Source organism: Rhyacophila brunnea, unplaced genomic scaffold (assembly GCF_057557595.1).
Source record: "Rhyacophila brunnea isolate RB1 unplaced genomic scaffold, BYU_Rbru_1.0 scaffold_20, whole genome shotgun sequence".
Lineage (NCBI taxonomy): Eukaryota > Metazoa > Arthropoda > Insecta > Trichoptera > Rhyacophilidae > Rhyacophila > Rhyacophila brunnea.
This window is the reverse complement of record NW_028232860.1, coordinates 20,186,221-20,200,966: the sequence shown is the minus strand read 5'-3', so window position 1 is coordinate 20,200,966 and position 14,746 is coordinate 20,186,221. Positions and strand designations below refer to the sequence as shown.

At 34.8% G+C, this 14,746-nt stretch overlaps 1 protein-coding gene across 3 annotated transcripts in view; it reads right to left on the bottom strand.

The window, feature by feature from the left end:
- LOC147071352 (uncharacterized) overlaps window positions 1–14,746 on the bottom strand; it is a 139,388-nt gene that overhangs the window by 83,656 nt on the left and 40,986 nt on the right. Inside the window, exon 1 of one of the 3 annotated variants that reach the window (XM_085948339.1) lies at window positions 13,233–13,320. The exons of the other annotated variants lie outside the window; for them this stretch is intronic. The gene's annotated coding sequence lies outside the window, so the exon portion shown is untranslated. Of the gene's footprint in view, window positions 1–13,232; window positions 13,321–14,746 lie in introns of those variants that run through there. 3 annotated transcript variants of the gene reach the window in all.

The window sequence follows — 14,746 nt, the reverse complement described above, 5'->3', positions numbered from 1 at the left end:
AATAATTCTCCAGGGAGGGACTATAATAATTAGCTGTGAGTAGGCAGGTAAATAAAGTGCCTACTCGTATCTAAGTATAACAAACATTTTGATATTACGTCTAAATTGGCGATGTTGCCTTATATTTGATTACAGAACAACGATATACACACATAAAGATCGGAAAGGATACATAGACAGATAAAATGTTTGGTTTTCAATTATGATACCCACGACACTAAATAAACAGAACTGGAAGAGTGAGAGATCTATTAATATTATTTAAACGTCGTCTTTCCATAGCATTCGCATTTTAAAGAAGTCATGACATGACAATTTTATTAAGGCTATACCTCAGTTGAGGCATGGTCTAAAAAGATCGTGGCTAGGCGATGCGCGGATTGCGGGTCGCGGGTGCAAATGATGCATGCCGACCGAAATATAATTTGTCATATAAATCCAACATGCGTCCATTTATTTGTTCTATTAGTAACAATAATAATATATTCATAAACATGTTTTCTTTTAAAAGTAAATGGGTAACGTTTTTAGTCATCTTTACACAATTTAAGAATTAATACCCTCGTCGCCATCACGAAACAAATTAACCTATTCACACCTCCACGTTCGCTCTCAGACTGCCAGCGAGTCTAGTTGAAAATTATTTGCCGTTTCACTGAACTATCGCATTTTTAACTACCTACATATAAAATATTACGTAGAAAAAACAATAGGGAATTAATCAAACTGGGGATTTGAATAAGAGAATTACTGAACACTATAGATATACAGTACACTCTCAGTAATCCGCCGCTCGATTATCCGACAACTGCTATAGAATCCGCCGTTATTTTTACTAGTTGAAGGCACAAAATCAAGCACTATAATTCACTGGTATTCGATTGTCAAATTCAGTAGTCCGCCGCGTACAAGTATACAACGCAGATGAGACTGGTTTATTTTGGAAACTTCTCCTTCGCAAAAAGTACGTTCATCGAGAAGAAAGTAATGTACCAGGGAGGAAAGTGCCCAAGGACCGCATCACAATTATGCCGTGCTCTAATGCAACCGGGACACACAAAAATAAGCTTTTGGTAATAGGGAAAGCCAGGAATCGTAAGCCATTCAAGAATATCTTCCTCACTGAATAACTGGTTGCGTCAAGTGATTTACTGTTCAATATTTAGTTAATAAAGTTTATAAATATGTATAATTTACTGCTTTCACTAATTGGATACTTGTCTGGTTTTTGGGGTGGCGGATTACAGAGAGAGTACTGTACATACCATCATAAATCGTACGGTGTTCGAGTTTAGAACTAAACGGGCCTCTCTACCTATCGTTAAGGGTAAAGGCAGTGTGACGCACTGTAGTAGAGTTTTCCAAATTTTTTGTATTTGTAATATGTAAATCCATTTCAATTATGGAGTTGTCGGGTATCGGCACACAGTTCAAAATTGCATCGTACAACCAAATATGTTAAATTATTAATAACATTATTGTTTTATTTAATAAAACGCAATTTTTTTTTGTAGTGCTTATTCCACTTTTCAACATTGAAAATGTCCCTCTGAGGCGGACGAAACCAGTCCTAATTTATTAATTAAAAGTGGAAAAGGTACTACTACAAAAAAATGCGTTTTATTAAATAAAACAATAATACAATAGAGTTATACCACGAATTGACAGTTAACAAAATAAAAGATATTAATAATATTGATGTAAAACACCGCTGCAGGCGACTTTTTTTTACTATTAGAGCAAATTTGTGAACTGTGTTTATCTCAGTTATTTGGTCGACTCGTGACGCCGGGCCCTACCTGAGCCCGGGCCCCCAGGCTAGAGCCCTGTCAGACCCCCCCCCCCCCTTGTAGGGGCCATGCATCACAGTATAAAAAGTATTGAATAATGTGTCAAATGTTAGTATGTGGCGCCCTTACTCAAATAATGACAACTTATACTGATGGATCTATAGGTCGGAGCTTTATCAACAAAGAAAGCTACAGCGATTCATACAAAGCTATCACTGCAGAGTTCGGGTACGTTTGACACAATTATCTAAATTGGTCCCTTATTTTTGTGTGTAAGGTAGTTAATGGTATTAATAACCATGTCCTTGCTTATTCGTACTACAAGGTGGTTGTTACTAATTTTGAACAATCACAAACACCCAGGCTTTGAGAAAATCACATAAATATATTGTGTCCTCACCGGGTCGAATACAGAGCTCCCGGATGGAAAGCCAGCGCCTTACGCACTGTACCACCAGAACCGCCTTGTAAGATAGTATTTGATTCAGAATAAGAAAAAAATTATACCTATAACGTAGTGTAGAGATGAGGTTTCTTTTGTAATCGGTGTGTCATAGATTTGAATACCATTGACTGGGTGAAAAAAATATCTTGTGTTATCAACAAATATAGTGTGTATTCAGCATACAGCATTCATTCAGCTTAACGATTGTCCATCTCCCAATCATCATAATATGGTTATATAAATAAGATAAAGAATATTCCTTGATTTAATACACAAAAACCGATAATCAATATTAACGCAATTTGATAAGCATTTCATGTATGACCTACTAGTTTAAATTGTCATAATTACATAGAAGGCTCGTAGCATAATTGGTTAATGAACAGATTGGCGTGACACCAACGATTATACGGGTTCAAATCCCGTCGAGTTTCGTATTTTTTTCAAATATGATTTTTACTAGTGGGTATATATATATCTGAGGTGTTTTTAAGTTATGTATGTTCAATGTAAATCTAGATAAAACACATCGAACATCGAACACATAGAAAATGCTTAAAGAATATGATGCTCCCAGAGTAATTTTGAGGAGCGCTTCTCGTTATTTACTCCACGGCTTGCACCCAAGTATATTATGGAAACATTGTGGAAGGTGTACCAAAAACGAATATTGCAAAAGGAATAAAACTAAACACACATTTCGTCTCAGTCGATATGAAAAAAAAACAACACAGCTCCGTGATTTTGAATAAAAATTATGCCATGATGTCGGTATGGTTTCCATTTAACAAATTATCCTCGTTATTGCAACAAATGCACGTCTAAAAGAAGCGTTTCTCATTAGAATATTCAATCCCGACGATGGGAAATCCACAAACACACATATACAATATTTCTATACATAGACAAGACGGAGTGGCAGTGGCGCGTCGACCATAGATAATAAATAGATACTATTGATACTACCGATGACGTGAACGAAACATCACTAATATTATTTCGATGGTAGTTATTTTGTAACGAATAGACTATCAAAAAATAACTTTACTAAAATTATTGATCCCACGAGAATATCGTAGAATCACTTTTAGTAAACCTCATACGACAGCCAACGCAATTATTATGAAGATTACACTTTGGATATAGAACATAAGAAAATCATTATACTTGAGCAGAAAGAAAGAAATCATTTTCGTATAATGATGGGATGGATAAAGTCTCTAAGATCGATGTTATATTGAAGCAGATACGAGATGCTCATGATTTAGCTGCTACTCCACGCAGAAAAAAAAACTAGTTCAATAATAAAAAAGAAAAATATTATACAGACATCCACATAATATTGTGATGTTAGATTGATTATGGAATTTTACCCCATTGAATACGATTATCATTCATTGTCATCAGCATTCACTGCTGAATTAAGACCTTTCTAAGCTGAATAAATTCCTCTCAGTCATGTAACTATCACTATTGTCACATACTTTCTTGTTTACTGTGCAGTAACGAATGTTAACCATCCTTCAATGCTGTATTGAGTGTCCCAGGAACAAACTCCCACGACTTTAGATAACGTGCGCTAGTGTGTTTGATTCATATTATGATTTAATCTGTTATAGGCATCCCTTGATGACAAAGACCTTCTCGCTCGAAGTAAGACGTCGCAAACTTTTTAAAAGCTAATAAAGTTTCCCAAGTCGCCAACGGCGGAAGGTCGCAATGACTAGAGGAGATCTTCCCTTTCAACTGATATTACAATGGGGACGCTCCCTTGTACTTACGCAGAATTTTATTATGTTTTCGATCAAACAGTCACTACTTGTACGTTTCTAGGGTATCACTGGATGACTAGACTGTCTCTTCGAGCTGTGTCCCGCCTACTTCCATGTCTAGGCTTTTTAGGATATTATAAACTGATTATATGGTCAGATGAGGAAGACAACGAAGAATATTTTGGAATGTACGCGTGGAAAATGGGCGAAACTAAGATCCCACATATCGTGTTGCCAGTCGTCTTTTCTACCCTTGGTAGAAGCTTTAAGTTATGCTGTCGTATTGGCTCGTCTTAAAACCTCCTCATCATTGACATATGTGATAAGCACAGGATGTACGCTGGATATGTCAAAAGCGACAACATCAACTATAACTAGTAACTACTCATCTATAAAAATAAGTTTAGGATTTTCGTCAGGATCTTCAGAAACGATCCATGACGCCACGCCACTGATGCATACATACATATGTTATAATATTCGTCTATAAGCATCGTTCGGTAGAAAGAGAGAACGTTTTTTTTTGTATTCATTCTCTTTCCAGTGAGCGCCATAGGGATGGGAGAAAGCTGGGAAATTAAGTTAAGAATAGATTTGTAGAAAATTACTTTTCGCGTTCCGCACGCAACCTTACCGGCTCGCTCGCGCGATGTGACTCGGTCTGGTTTCCTCTTCGAACGGTACCAGGCGAGGAGAGGACTGCCTGCCGAGCATGGCTGCCGCGAACGTTCACCACTTCGTGCGATTTTGTTTTTTACGGCGTGCGTATTATTGTTTATTTATTCGGACGGAATTTTTCCATTTTGCACACTAGGATGATACATTATCACAGTGTGGCTTGATTGAGGCTGCCATTTTATTAATGAAGTTGCCAACGAATCGAAAGGAATAATAAATGTGTGCTAAAGCTTTTTGGTGTTGCCACTGTTTGGCTGGACGTAAAAATAAAAAAATGCATCTAATGGAAATAACATTATTTTTAGCTTTCCATAACTAAAAACACGTTCATTCCAATGTACCTACCTTTACCAATTTTAATAATTTAAATAAAAAACAATATTTACTACTAATTATTATTCTGGACCGGTCTCGTCCGTTTCAGAGGGACATTGTCAACTAGTTGAATTAGTACTAAATATTGCATTGCCAACATAAAATTGACAGTAGTTAACACCATAAAAAAAGCTCCATATCACCAATAACTTAACTATCCAATCATCATAAATTATATTCGCCGTTAACACTACAGTAATAAAATATATAAAAATGCTATTCCATTATAATAAGTCTTCAAGGTATAGGTATTAGTATTACTTCATCAAATTGTAAAAGGCCACACGCACATGATAACCAGTTGTGGGTGCGACGGGTATCGACGATCCCATCCTTGGTTATGGCTACAAGCCAGGTGTTCAGTGTTTGGGGATGGGAATATACCCGAAACAGACTATAGAAATGACAAGACACTGTAAGGAGTTGGGCGTGGTACTAAGCATATGCGGACATCCCATACAAGCATTATGGGAAATGCAGTCCGTTCAGAAAAGAAGTTAGCATCGGTGTCTGTGGTTAGTGGTTTAGTAGTTTCCGAAAAAAGATTAGGTACTTTTTGGATTTGGACCTTCTGTATTTTTTTAGAAACAATAATCGCGTAGTTTATGCATTAACTACATGCCTACATTAATTAAACATTGTTTGTATGGTGGGTTCTGCCTTCCTCCAACTCCACTGTTATATGTATTGATACGAAAGTCTAAGTACCTAGTAGGTAGGTACATACAGTGTTGTCGTTGTCTGCTAAATAAATAAAATGTATAACATATTTTAAAATAAGAACGAAAGAATTAATTTAATTAAAACGGGGCGTTTTTTGCCGGGCACAAAACATCGCAATTATCCCGGGATATTTTAATATCGGGTCAGTATGTTAGGTTGGCAGCATAGTAGGGAAGGATTTTCCGAAATCAAATTACGAGATGAAAAAAAATCGATCAGACTTGAGCGAAGCGGGGTGAGGTGTTTTCATTATGACTTCTCTTGCCCAGCGAGAGGGCGCTGCGAAGAATTTCTTCATTTGAGACGCTCCAACAAACAGCAAAGGACGTTTCTAATTCACGCGGCGACTGGCCGACGTTAGAGGTGGGATAAAAATACGGCAATCGTTATTCCTGTGCGCGATTTACTACCCGAATAGGAATGACTAATGTTGCCATTTAAAAAATGTCAAGGATCAAGGACAATGGTAACATTTCGTTGGCGTTCAATTAATAAGGTCAACTCATAAGATACGTTGGAACATGGCAGGACTTGGCATTGGAAAATGTCTGTGTGAAGGATAATAATATTATATATGCGTAATATTCAGGTAACTACAATATACTTGCAATTATTTGTGTTGTCACTAAAAAATATTCTCTATTTTCAGATGAAAAAAATATATATTCAGATGGCAATACCTAATGGTCGATATACACTGTTTTTTTTTAATGGAATATATTTTATCAAAAAGTAGTATTGCGAATAATTATGATTACTGTTAGGTGACATAAATTGCAGTATGTGTTATAATAGGTTAAAAGATCATAGCTGAAGTTATATTACATACAAAGAAAATAAGAAAATTTCCTGAAATAAAATGAAAGAAAAAAGACAGCAACACAGAGCGGTGTTATTTGAACATCAGCATTATACCCAACTCTAGGCAACACTTGCTCGGCGGGACGGCGAGAGGGGAGCGCGGAAGGGCGCGAAAGGGGGATTATTGGGGAGGTCGGGGGTTGTAGAGCGTGGGGGTTGAAACCCGGCGGGTGCTCGGCCGGGCCGCGCGACACGTTGCCATGACGACGCCGCCGCAATGGCGTCCGCCCCCTACCCCCGCCCACCCACCAGCGCCGGGGTGTTTGTAAGCCGATTGCGCTCACTCCACTCACAATATAGTGATCATTTAGGTATTTAGATCGATGGAAATAATTAAAAATAATCATTAGTAATATTTAAAAACACACATTTTCTCTAGAAATATTAAATATAATCACACCGATCGTTATTTTTATTACTATGGAGACTTTATGTTGCCGGTGTGGCAATATTTTGAACTATAATTTTCTTTATTCAAACTTTGACAGATTACATAGATGGTGGCGCCAATATTTTAAATAGTGTATTCACAAATAAACCAGGACCCAATCCGAAATAAATTCATCTTTAAATATAATATAAATATCAATTATCAAGTATTTCTTTTTTTTAATTAAACAAACCATAATCATTTATCGATAACTATTTTTATCTTGAAATGTTTGCAATGGTAAACTGAATTAATAATTTTGACAATTATCGATTATTTAAATCTTAATAATATTATATTAATATGTATGTTTTAATGATAGATTTACTATGGAAGATTAGTCAAAGACAATACTAGATAATACGAGGCGGTTTATTGCCAATTCTTATTACAAAGTTTCAAACTTTCAAAAAGTTACTTCAAAATAAAAGAGCAGGTAAGTAGCTGCCATTCGCGACGTCTCGAGACAGTGTGTCTGCGCATAATATAGTAGGTAAGATATATGTATGTACATTGAACAAAATGCATGCATTGCTGAATGAAAATAACATTATTTTTAATCGAAAAACAAACAACCCGTTATCGGTGCTGTCAGAAAACAACACTGAAACGTACAAAAACATACCCACGCTGTGGGAAGTTTTTGTTTTTCTTTACACAAAATGCAAACCAAATTGGCAAGTTTCTTTAACTTTTCCCTCAGTTTAAGCCTAAAGGCCAATAAAAATCCAAATGACATTTTACTCAATTTTATGTGGTGCGTACATTTTATCTATAGTTTGTGTATCGACAATAAAAAACTCGATCGAAATTATTGTGACTAGTGAAACCTGTTGATGTCCCATCCTTATTTGAGTATCAGACTGATTGATAATTTTATTCATAGGGAAATATTAACATGTTGGGTATAAGTATTTTTAATAATTGTAGTGCACTCAAAACAGAAGCCTTAGTTATCCGATTCGCATCTAGCGTCCAAATCAAATCCACATAAATTATTTTTTTAATGTATTTGAATTCAGAACAAGACCGAATGAGTTTATGATATGACCTTTTGAACCGAATGTGTTTATTGTTTACGGAATAACATTGAAAAAATAGATTATATATGTAGCAATAATACCTATCAGACAAATCGTTATATATAATATAAATTAATATATACAAATTAAGTTGCGCAGATCATAATCATTCTCATGCGCAGGAAGTAGGCGCGGCTAATGTGTTAATTGTCTATGGTCGTTATCACCGACAGTGTTTGTATAGGACCTGTTGTGTCGCTCGGCGCCTCTCCCACTCATTCTTGTTATTTGTTTAAACTAGCGAGCTTAATTAAATAATGTGCTACGTTTACCTATACCGGATAATGAATTACATCTAGTTGATTAAATAAAATTATGTATACTTGAACTTCTCAATAATATAATGATGGTATATGTATAACAAATGTTGATAACTACTAAATATGTATAGTTTGTTTATACGAATTGGTTTTTTTTTAATCACAAGAGAAAACAATATTTTTAATAATTTACTTATAAAGAAAGATATTCGAATTTTTGATCTATGTAAGTTGTCTGTGGAACAGAGAACTGTCATTAAATTGTGAACAACTATTTTTGATGAAAATTTCAAGTAATAATACGAAGAAATCACGTCAAACTAATTTGAAACTAATACAAAAAGCGGCGATGTACAGTTGCACGACCGCCCAGCTGAAAATTTAGTTGTATAATGATAATCTCGAATAAAATGTGAAACAAATAATACAGGCCCTGTTATGAACAAAGCAATTTTCCCGCCCTACTCGCGCGGAGCGTTATAGAAAGAGGCAATGCAGAGTTGCCATGCTAGAAAATGAACGAACCTACGTTAGTAGTATATAGGTACCAACTCTCGTACATACCTACCCACCTACCCATCTAACTACCCCTGGAAGAGCGTGTCGTATACGAACAGGGAGCACACTCATACACCCTCTGTTCGTAATGGTAGAGAAAGGCACAAAAACAGCGCGTGTTCAGAAATTAACGCAGAAAAATATTATTTTTGTTATGAGAGTTTTTCATTAGGAAACATTTAGATATAGGTCGTTATTATCTAATACAGTTCCGTATGTTAAGTTTCAGTTTAAGATGAAAATAATAAACATTATAGCCTGACGTAATATCGTCGTTCTATCATGTAATTACCTTACATCAAATACAATTTAATTTCAGGAAATAATAAAAACCTTAAGTTGGAAATTGAGAACACATAAGGACCTTTTATTATATATAAAATTACGATTCCCGGTATTTAGGATGTAGGCAAATTTTTCGCTGTAGTATGGAAACGATTTAGCACGTTTTTTTGGATTGATTTTTGAAACGATTACTTGTGATATTAATATGGGTGCAAGAGACCGATGATATGCGAACATTATTATAGATAATGTACTTATAAGAATGGGGGATTTTAGTCCAGCAGATACAAGAAAGAAGACATAATATTATAATGTGTCTATAAAAGTGTTGTGAAATAGGTATATTGTGGATAAGTTTTTTGACAACGATTATTCTGATCAGTGAATATGCAAAATCACGTAAAATTTTTTTTTCGACCATGTCCGATCCTGATAGGATCATATGGGCCTCCACAGAGTGGAGGTTTGTATTGACAGATTTTTGTTTTTTACGAGAAATGGATGTCAGCCACTTGCTCAACCTAAAATTAGTGCAAGATTAAACTTTTCATATATCTTATTTAGTCAAACTCAATTATATCTTGGGATTGGTATACTGGGAATTGGGAATTATGAAGGAAATTGATTTAGTCAAAGTTTACAATTTTTATGACTTTTTGATAGAAAAAATTATCGTATTATCGTAATCCGGACGAGAAGCTTTACCAGTTAAGCTTCTGGTGTAAATGTTATCCATATTGGCAACAATGTTCAAATCAAAGCATCTTTGATTACTTTGGCACCAGCATCTCTCGAAATTTTAGTTTTGAAATACATCTCAGATGATAGCTTTTCACCATGCCATTGCATTAGTTACGCTGACTGTAGAGATAGAAAAGTTAATAAGTAGTAAAATTACTATTTAATTTAAAAACGATCTTCTGTGTGCAAACGTCATTAGTCATTATTGTTATTAAAGTTGACGTGTTTATATTAAAATGAAATGAACAGTGCTTGCCATGATAGTATTCTTTGTTCGAAAAAACCTCCATTTGGCGAAGTTTTCGGGAAATTTTCCGAACACCCGGCCCTCCGAAGTTATACCTATGTACTTTCTCGTACACCATTTACGGAATTGGATTTGTTTTTGCGCATTAGTCATCATCGTTGCTTCGTCTCTTTCCCCCTTCGTTATGGCTTAGGTATCTGGAAAGCTTGCCAGGGTAGGTCTCCTCACTCTTTGGAGGATCCTTAGAGAGAAGGGTGCGCGCTTACTGCTTAGGCTTTGACGTCAAGACCGAAATTGTAATGGCGAAGGATGGAAATAATTGGTTTTGCACCCGTACATTTTGCGCCTAGCGAAATTAAGGAAAACTCCCGAGTAATGAATATTACTTTTCGACGATTTGTGTTATTAACAAATCATTTGAACATTATTGCGTCTTCATGAATTATGTTTCCAATTACATAAATTAGACCTAGGTATACCTTACATATATTATATACTAGTAAGTATACAGTAAATTTAAATATATAGGTAACTAATCAATTGATATTAAAACAGTTGATAAATAATTCAGAAACATGTCAGCATATTAATTCATTAATTGGAAATTAAGTAGATATACCTACGTAACATTAAAAGAATTAATAATATAAGTACATAACTGGAGTTTTTATTATATGGAATAATGGGAGGTTTTTCGTTAACAAATAAATACAGGGGATACGTGACAAGACGACAGTCCTTCAAATAAATATTTACTGGGTGTAAATTAAACCGTAAAATATACAGATTTAACCAAATATTATATATAAAATAAATGAATAAAATTGTTTTAATTCTAGCTATCCTCATAATACAAAGTTTTGACAGCCATATATTTTTTATTAGCGCAAAACGAAATTTTCTTTGTTTGAATATAAAAGATACCTACCTATGTCAAATAATTTGATCTTGCCTTTGAGGTTGGTATGAGTTATTTATTTAATTGGATAGAGGAGCCATCATAAAGGAAATGAAAAAAAGAAGCATGACAATGAAAAGTTACGGTTCGGCCCGCCATAAAAAATAGTATCGAAGTATCAGGGGCTCATGAATGAATTAGAGGTTATTTGCGCGGAAAGCTTTTGGAGGTAGATACATAGTTCACCGTTCGTCCGCAACGCTTTCTTTGGTCACGTCATTCGGAAATGAAAATGCGCGGTGACAAAGGTTGAATGAAAACCAATGAGAATTTTGATAACACTGAACATGTCTTTATACAATATGCCTTTATCATATAAATAGAAAACAGAAGGCTTTGGACTTCTTGTACTACGGTAATTTTAATGATGAATTATATTAAATTTGTTAGAAAATAGACAACCATTTCAATAAGTATAATTTCAATGATCGTTTTGGACATAAGTATTACGTACCGACCAAGGAACTGTGTAGATTTTTTATAAATGATTGCCTTTGGAACATTAATCCTTAAATAAGACAAGAAACAAAATAAAACTTTGTATACCTTCTGTTAATTTCATTCTTATACGGAATGTTGGGAAATTTATCAAGAATCCTTTTAAAAATTTTATTGTTCGCCCCAATCTTATACTTAGTAGAGGAGTTCTGTAGGAAAAATGTTTCTTTTCAAAACGGATCCAGCTCCAATAATTTTATTCATCATACCTACAATCTATTATCATCCCCTGTACTTAGTTCCTAATTATCCATTACAACGTAAGGCTTACATTTATATACAGTTTATTTCCGAGAAAATGCAAGAACTATGATTGGAGTCCAATTTTTAGTTAGGTACCTTCCGTTAATCGTCGTCAATCTGTTAAAATTTCTTTTAAGCAGTCAAAATATTGAAAAATTAATGTGCTAAAAACAAAGGGGGAGAGCAGATGAGACAGGCACTACCATTATTCGTCTGTCAGTAAAGGCGGTGATATGCTATCTAGAAAAATTACGTTGCCAACATTTCCAAGAAACGTTAATACGAATATTCAGCAGTTTGGCTAAGATAGGCAAGTTATTTGGTAGTTTTTGGTAAATGGTGTTTTTAGTTCCGAGCAGAGTTTAGTTAACGTACGACTTATGTTGGTCAGTATATAGAACTTTGATGGTAGCGTTTGATTCAGTGACTCTTCCATAGTGCAAGCGATTAAATATGCACCTACGCACCTACATTAACAGAAACGACTTACGGCTGATGACTACGATTTTCTTTTCATTAATTCGCATAATGTATGTATGGAAAACCCAATGACGTGATCGTAGAGCTTCCCGTTTCCTTCGGGCGTTTGGCAGCACTGCCGCGGCGGGAGAGCCAGCTTAAACTTCGGGAAAAGTCCGCAACGCGCCGCCCCACACCATCCTTTGTTTACGTTCGAATTTTGAATATTCAAACGCTCATTTTTGCGGCAAATATTTATCGCAAACTTTAATAATCTCGTGGATTTATAATGTAAGATATAAAAATTATTCTGGATATTATATATTATATTATAATGGGTGACAACACTCGATATAGAGACAAAGGAAATTGGAGACAAAGAAACCAAAACATTTTCTACATTAAACATACATACAGATTACCTACTTACGAACAGAATTACAAATTACAAAACTATGTAATTCGATCAACATTTTTTACTTTTTAGATTACTGATTATTTTTTTTAATACATTGAAACATAACATTCTACAATTAATATCATACCTTCCTGTTTTCATTATTTATTATACACTACCAAACAAAATGTAGGGAGGTAGGTAGGTTCGTTTTTCGAATAAGACCAAAATCCATGAGATATGTAATAATTGTTACAATGATAAAAATATGAGATAAGATTATTTTGATGTAGCCAGTTAGATAAAAAAAAAATAAGTACCAACGTTCGTGAAAACCATAAGTACAGTGTTTGAGATAAATTCAAAACGATTTTTACGTTCCAAATATAGAATGAAGATAGGTACCTACCTACGCAAAATTATTTCTCACCACAATGTTTCAATATTTAATAATAGAATTGATATTAAAATATTGTAGTTCGACCCTTTGTTTGACGTCCATCAAGAATCTTCACAAATCCTTACCTGAAAAAAAAAAGAAAAAAAATGTTAAAAAAATATAAGATATAAAATAAGATATATTTTGACAATTTTGTTTTCTGGCAATATCTTATCTTTAAATATTAAAATTTCCCGCCTTTTTTACTGTCATTAAATAATGCATTCGTACTTCAAACCTTATTATTTTATACTACGTAGAAAGCGTCAGCGACAATAGACAAACATGTACCTAAACTATATAAATTATTATTATCGATCCGCGGCGTCGAAAGTGGTGATTTCATAAAGCACCAACGCTAGATAGAATAAGCCCGTCCGCTCCACGCAAAGTCTGGATAATGAATAATCAACAGAGCAGTGTTGCCAAGTCAAAATTTGAAATTTCAGTAGAATGTGTAAAAAAAAATCAGTAGATTCGACAAAATATCAGTAGATTTCTGTTTTAGGAAAAATATTTCATCGCGGGCCGCAGGTTCCCGGATTTTCATAGTCGGCTTGTTTTTTTTTAGGAGAAATATTTCGCCGCGGGCCGCAGGTTCCCTATTTTTCATGGTCGGATCGTTTTTTTAGGAGAAAAAATTTCGCCGCGGGCCGCAGATTCCCAAGTTTTCAAAAATGGCTAGTTTTTTTCCCGGCTGGTGGGAATTTTGTGAAATGAAGAAATATCAGTAGATTTCAGAAAATATCAGTAGATTCAGTATATTGCCAAAAATATCAGTAGATCTACTGAAATTTCAGTAGACATGGCAACGCTGCAACAGAGATTGACTTTCATCCCACGAATGTAAAAGCATGGAAACCAACATTGTAAACATTACGCTCTTGCCTGTCAAAAAATATAGGTTATGTTTGCAGGGGGGCTCTACTCGATATCGCGGGGGCGGCGCCCACCTCCACAGCCCCCGCCCTACGCCGCCAGCCACAAATTAAGTCAGCGATTGTCAAACTATGGACACAACATTTTTTTTAAATATCTGTTACGTGTATTTAAATATTGTACATACCTATAGATACTTGTTTCATGATCATTATTATAATGTGCAAATTCGAATATAGAATCTATGTACCTACCTACATACAAGCGGGGACTATTATAGGTACACCCAATATAATTATTATGTTCATTAATTTATTGACACGGATGGATTAATATAATTATTGATAGTCGACGCTCACGATAGCCGAACGGAAACGTGTCGGCCTATAATGACGTGAGTCCCGGGTTCTAATCCCGGGTCTGGCAAAAAATTAACATGTTTTCATTACAAATTAACAAATTAACATTCAATGTGTGTTTGGACTCATTTTTTTTTTTAATTTGTTTATAAAACATCCACTCTACAGTGGCCTATATTATAATATTCTTAGGAACGAACAGAGTTTAAAAAAAATGACAAAGCAATTATAGTGAATAAGTAAACGCCAATTTCTGTTAATTATGTA